At 50.3% G+C, this 6,339-nt stretch overlaps 1 protein-coding gene across 1 annotated transcript in view; it reads left to right on the top strand.

Moving 5' to 3' along the window:
* LOC119444630 (endothelin-converting enzyme-like 1) overlaps nucleotides 1-6,339 on the top strand; it is a 145,956-nt gene that overhangs the window by 37,430 nt on the left and 102,187 nt on the right. The window lies entirely within an intron of this gene.

Raw genomic sequence — 6,339 nt, 5'->3', positions numbered from 1 at the left:
ACATTTCTACAAGCGGGAAGGCATCACGGCCCTCCCACCCTCACCCCGGGCCTGACCGGCCTGGCACAACACCCCTGCAGACTCTGCAGCACACCAAGGCCTTCCATCTCGGCCTGATACTTGCCGCCTATGCCTGCCGGTTTGCTTCGCCCAGCCATGGCGACTCCACTCTATCCTTCTTTCGCTCCCACTTACCCCTCCCGTTGGCGCTGAGCCGTGCTCCCTCAAGGGCTGCAGAAGATAGCGCCAACCTTTCCCTTTCCCTCAAGAACCACTTATCTTCTTCTGAGGCGCGAAAGGCCTTGGGGGGGGGGGCAGGGGGAGAGAAGGGAGCGACGTTTAGATGCGGCACCAAGTGCCTATTTATATCAGAGGCTCAGGCAACCAGTCACCACGGCCGCACGCATTTGTAGCGAACGCAGGCAAAACGCCGACGGCGTCGATAAACAGTTCTGCGTGTTGCTGGTGCTGCTGCATGTCGAAGTTTATACAGCTGATAAAGCTACTATCATTACTCCGTATAGCTCTCTACAAATTTGCTATCGCAATTGATGCTTCGCCTTTCAGGTGAAACTGCGACAACTTTTCATTGCACTACCCACATGGACGAAGACGAGGCAGACAAGACGTGCACAGACTCGCAACTCAGTGTTATGGGTGAAAATGACATATATACAGAGGTGGGTTAACGCAGTTAAAGTTTACCATGCATGTCAACCAACTAGCCAGAGTTGGAGCTCTACTTGTGATAGCTGATTCCAACTTGGACCTGCAAATTTCCTTACTTCATCACCTCACCTAGTTTCTGCCGTCCTCGACTGCGCTTCCGTTCTCTTGTTACACATTCTGTAATTCTAATGGTCATCCGACTGCCCAAGAATAGGGCGGGCCAGACAGAGGTATATTGGAATATCTTAAGCCGTTGCAAGTGTGCACTCGAGAAAGCTTTCGGACCGACGTTGTGTGAGCATGTCTTTTCTCTTGATCTAGTGTTTTCTTGCGCTGAACAGAGGTGCTCCGACTAACACTATTTTGTGGGTTTATCCCGTGCTATACAAGCCGGCTTGCTGTGTCCTACTCAACCGCCGGGGTGGCTACGGTGTTGCACTGCTGAACTCGTGGTAGCGGGTTCGATCCCAGCCGCGGCGGCCGCATTTCGACGACGGCGAAATGCAAGAACACTCGCGTACTTAGATTTAGCTGCGTATTAAAGAGCACAAAATGTTTAAAATTCGGTGTCCTCCACAACTGCATGCCTTTTAATCAGATTGTTGTTTTTGCACGTAAAAGTCCTGAATTTATTTTTAATTGTGTCCTTCACGGCGATACTGCACGGAGGGACGCGAAAACCGGGGTAGCAGGAAACGAAAGCTGCGCTTTACTATGGCGCCACCTGTGTTAGTTATCCTTCAGTAACCTTAATCAACAGTGAACTAGCGTTTCCAATAACCTTAATCAACAGTGAACTGCGGTTTCTTGAAGTGGCGTTTCTCAGATTACGCTGATAGAGCCTCTGCGTCAGTGCAGGTGCACTCGTTGTGACTTCCTTTGTTTTGATGTATTGTTTTCTGACAAAGGTGAAAAAGTTCTTGGTGTCTCGGATCAACGATAGTTTGAACTGTCTGTTTGTTGAAATCTCTGTTTTTGTCTTACTCGTGCTTTTAGGCCAACCATGCAATCACACAAGGTTGACCAAATCCCGGTTCTTATTCGTTAGCTGCATGATCTTGTACGAGAAATTGTATTCACCGAGATTCGACAAGATCATGGGCAAGGAGAACATTAAAGACACCTCCGGTACAGAAGAGATAAAAATCAACAACCATTTCCCATACCGGAAATGGGGGTAAGCGAAGCTTGCAGTTTGTTTCTTCGGTGTTCCTCGGAACGAATTGCACTGAAGAGTACCGCGTTGTGCTCGAACCATAACCGGTCCCATGCATGGAAACTGGCTCCGAAGTTCCGGTTAGAAACTCGCGTTGAAATCTGGCCGTCGCACCGGAGAAGTTGGCGCTAGCGTTTCGGAGGCGTGCACCGCCGTGGTCGGGTTCCCGGTGTGCAAGACGACGCTGACGTTTGGCCTCGAGATCGCGCTACCGCAAATCGGGGTCGGTGGCTCTTCGCTGACGTTTGACCTCAACATCGTGCTCCCGCAACTAGGGCGGCTGTTCGCTGACGTTTTGCCTGGGAGCTTTCGAAGACCTTACGCTAGAATCGGCACGTGGACGACGAGCCCTTTCCCGAGCTAGTTCGCGGCGCCATTGTTCACACGTAGCCTGCTCCTCGGCGGAACGCACCACGCCGGGCCTTCCCAACCGGGCGTCGAGAGTAATCTGAGGAGAGGGAAGCCCGACGGAGCGCGCGCCAACGCCCTTTCGTTTCCTTTCCTTTCAGTCCCCTCGACACACCAAACGAGCCTGAGTGCCCGCTTGTGTCACGTGATTTGGCGCCAGCGCAGCTGGAGCAGCTGTTCTGGGAGCAGTTTGGTTTTTCAGCGTGACCACGACAACGCCGCCGAAACTAGTGAGTCACTACAAGCTTCGCTTTGAAAAGAATCGGTATGGTGGCACGATTGGCCCACTGGAATCGTCTGCGTTTTAACACTGTGCCAAAGTCTCTTCTTATGGTAGTGTATATTGACAGGCTGACTTGTTTATCTTTTAGCGGTGACCGCGTTTAACCCACTTACAAATGTTAGAAGTTATCGTTCGGCGCAAGGCGCGTCTTTCTGTATCTGAAGTGTCCCGAATGTTATTGCTGGTTCTACCCGTTGTCTGCTGTCACCGAACCTTGTGTAATCAGACTGTATGCGCGACATGAATTGTGTAGTACTTTCTGTAAGGCACACAGGCACCAGCGATTACTTTGGAACCACTCCGTCAAAGCCTGTACCGAGTTTTTAGAAGAATGCGAGAGGCCATAAAGCAACAAGTCGACGAAATGGTGCGCAACAAAATCATCCACGTGACAGGAGCACCCAGTCAGGAGTCGGCGCGCGCCGTGGGAAGGGCAATGGAAGGAAAGGGCCTCGCGCATATTGCAAGGTAAATACATCTGGTAGCGAAGCTTCCATAGAATCTCATACGTTCAAAACATGGTTGCTTACCGGCGGTTCATGGGGCTTAGCGCCATCTGTGTGAGGAAGGAACACTTCCGGCGGAAGAAAAAATAATTTGACGTCATATCCGTCAAAACCAGAAGTGACGTCATTTTGTTCTCATAGGTGCGAAATTTGTTTTCGGAGGCCTGCCATTGAGCTGTATATTCAAATGCCCCGCCATTCAACTTCATGGGCGTTCCGAGTTTTCAGTGCGAAAAGCGATGCCGGAAAAGATCAGCCGTACGGGTGTCGAAATCGCATCACTGCACAGAACATAATTTCTTTGGAGGCCGACGAACGCTTTGGGCGTAGATTGCGTAGACTGCTCGTCCTTTCGTCGGACGCCAAGCCCGTCGGCCAGCGCTGTTGCACGAAAACAACTAAAGTAAACAAGTATCTGACGGTCGCAACTACTTTTGACTGCACAGGTTAAGAAACCATAAAACTACCCGCGTCACCTAATTCAGACAAACGTCGACATGCAACACAACACATGTGAGGGGGGCGTATTGTAACAGGTGAACTTTACGAGCGCGCCTTTCCACGCACTCCAAGAGCTGCATTGCATTGCAACTGATAGCGGCGTCAACGCCCGCCGCTATCGATGGGCGCTCTCACGGTGGGCGCTGAAACAAAGTATTTATTGATAATGATCATGTAAAACAGAGTGGTATCTTCTTTTCTCGCCATGCGTACATAAAATGTATGAGGAATTTTATTTTAGTTCGATGAATCTAACTGCATCTCGCTTTAATTTAAAGACAGTTTTTCCTTTCCCAGTGTTTATTCCCTCCAAACATAGTCGCGCTTCAATCGCTACTCCCATAACCACCCTTGCTGATCTCGGTGACAATTGGTTCTGAAGCGCTTTTCGCCCGAAGCTTCGAGACCTATGTGGATCGACCTTGGACGTTGCGTCGGGTCTCCTTTTCAATGTACGCTCAGCAAACGCATGGGAAGGCCTCGCGTTGTTCGGTCCGTGGCGTAACAGGCCGCTTTTGACGAGAAACGCCGTCAACCTCGCCGGGAGGCAAGCTCATGCTGGCCGTGCGGATCCTGCGTTCAAGGCAGCCCAAGCCCAGGCTCGATTACAGCGGCAAGCAGCGGATCCCATGTTAAATGCCCGTCTTACTGAAGCCCAGCGTCAACGAAGGGCTGCGAACCCCAAACCCCGAGGCCCGGGAACGCGACCCCCAATTTTGGGAGTACGACAAACTTCGCGTGTCCCCCTCTTGCCGGTAGGGGAAAGGTCTTTTTTCACTAATGGGCCTAACGAGCCGCAAAGTAGTTTATGCGTTCAAAGTTTCAGTCTGTCAGAGAGCAAGAACCTTGTCTTGCAAAACCCACACAAGCAGTCGAGCTTGTGTTTCGTGGTATACACTTTCCTGGATGTACACCGTTGCAATTTTATTGCAATATCAATTATATGGACACCCCTAGCGCATTTCTGCCGTCGGCGTCGTCGTCGTCGCCGTCGCCGTGAGGTTCCGTATAAAGTCCACCGGTGATACAATCGTCGAAGCGCGCTGTGTGTGCGAGTGAAAGCATACGAGGGTAAGCCGGCTATCGTGACTCAATGTAGTACACGAGAGGGAGGAAGGCAGGCCGGAAGCACGTGGTCTCCTTTTGTGCGCGAGGGAGGGGGGGGGGGGCAGTTCTGCTCTGTCGGTTGCTGTTCACAGCTTGGCCGCCGTATCTTGAAAGTGATTTACGATGGGGAGAAAGTGCATGCGCCGAGTCCCGGTAGCTTCGTATGCACTGTGCTTTCGCCGTTTAGTTCACGTTGAAGCGAGACAAGAGACAGCGCGAAGGTCAATTTGTATGCCTGTTCTGGGGCGCTTTCTCACTCCGGCGTTTTCACAGCGAGTTTCCGGGTCATCGAGCGAGATGTGTTCATGTCTACCAGCGCGCGCGGCACATCGTGCTTGTCTATTTAGTTAGTAAGCGAATGTTTACAACTTTATACGTCTCAATAAACTACTATTCTTGTTTCGTATAGCTCTCTACTAATTTTCTATCGTAATCGATGCTTTGCCTTTCAGGCGAAAAAGCGACTTCTGTCAACTTCACAGCGTGTCATCGTCCATGTAGCGGCAAAGGGCGCCGGGATCAGGGCCGCGTGCGCGAGCGCACAAGGCAATTTCGAGTCTCAATATATTCCGCTGCACTGTTCTCTCCTCGAGTGCCCTTGGTCATGACAGGGCCGCTGACACGCCATGCGGTTGCCGCTCAGGCGATAATATTAAAATAAATAGCAAGGGTGTACTTGGCCAGGCCCAGTTAAAGCCTTCCTAAAATTCCGTTCTGGCTATTTCGAGTGTGTCATGAATGAATATCGCCTTTTTCAGCATCGGCTCAGCGGTGATCGGGTAAAGTCAGCGCTTATAAAAGAAACTTGCGGATCCTCCGGTTAAGAAAATTGGCTAGGCCACCTGGCCGGATGCCCTAACCATTCCATCCAGCCAGAAGTGCCTCACAGATATAAAGACAGGAGCGGAAAGGAGAAGGTGGGGGTAAAGGGCCGCTTGCGGTAGTCCTTCACGTTGATCGGCTGTCGCATCCACAAAGCTTCCTACTAAATAACTAGAGGGAACGATGGCGACCCACTCGTTCAGCCACCATGGGAGTGATGGGAAGTGTACATGTATTTGTCTGATCTTCGTGCTTGTGGATCCAGACGTTCTAGTGGCTTTGTTTATTACGCTTGATCTGCTCTCATTGTCCTAAATTACAGAGCAGTGTATATTTTTCCAAGTGAACAAGACTCCGCCAACACCCACAATCGATACTAATTGAAGCGGATCAGCCTGTCGAGGTGCTCAAATCGAAACACGCCAAGCATCTCAACGCGCCGGCTTGCCCGCCCGGACAACTTTATTAGTGTTCATTAAATTCTTTATTGCACATTACTAGAGACCGGATTTTAGGCAAATGCCTTTTTTGTTCCCTGCGCTCCTATCGCCCCACTTTGATATATGAGCATGAATTAGAGAGGTTAAGAAGGGCTTTTATAGTGTTTTTATAGTGCCTATAAATGCCTATTTTGGCGTTTGTGCCTAAATGCCTATAAATGCCTATAAATGCCTATTTTCAATATCGGCGACTATATGAACACTATTTAGCCTCAATTTTCGCTTTCGAGTGCAGTTAGAGACCGTTATTCATGTTACCGGGCAACATTGACTGTTCGGAACGTTATGGGGTTCAACCTAGTCATCTAGTTCAACCAACTTTCGAAA

This window comes from Dermacentor silvarum, chromosome 3 (genome assembly GCF_013339745.2).
Source record: "Dermacentor silvarum isolate Dsil-2018 chromosome 3, BIME_Dsil_1.4, whole genome shotgun sequence".
Classification (NCBI taxonomy): domain Eukaryota; kingdom Metazoa; phylum Arthropoda; class Arachnida; order Ixodida; family Ixodidae; genus Dermacentor; species Dermacentor silvarum.
Note: the sequence above shows the minus strand (reverse complement) of the source record. Positions and strands in the feature narration are given on the sequence as shown.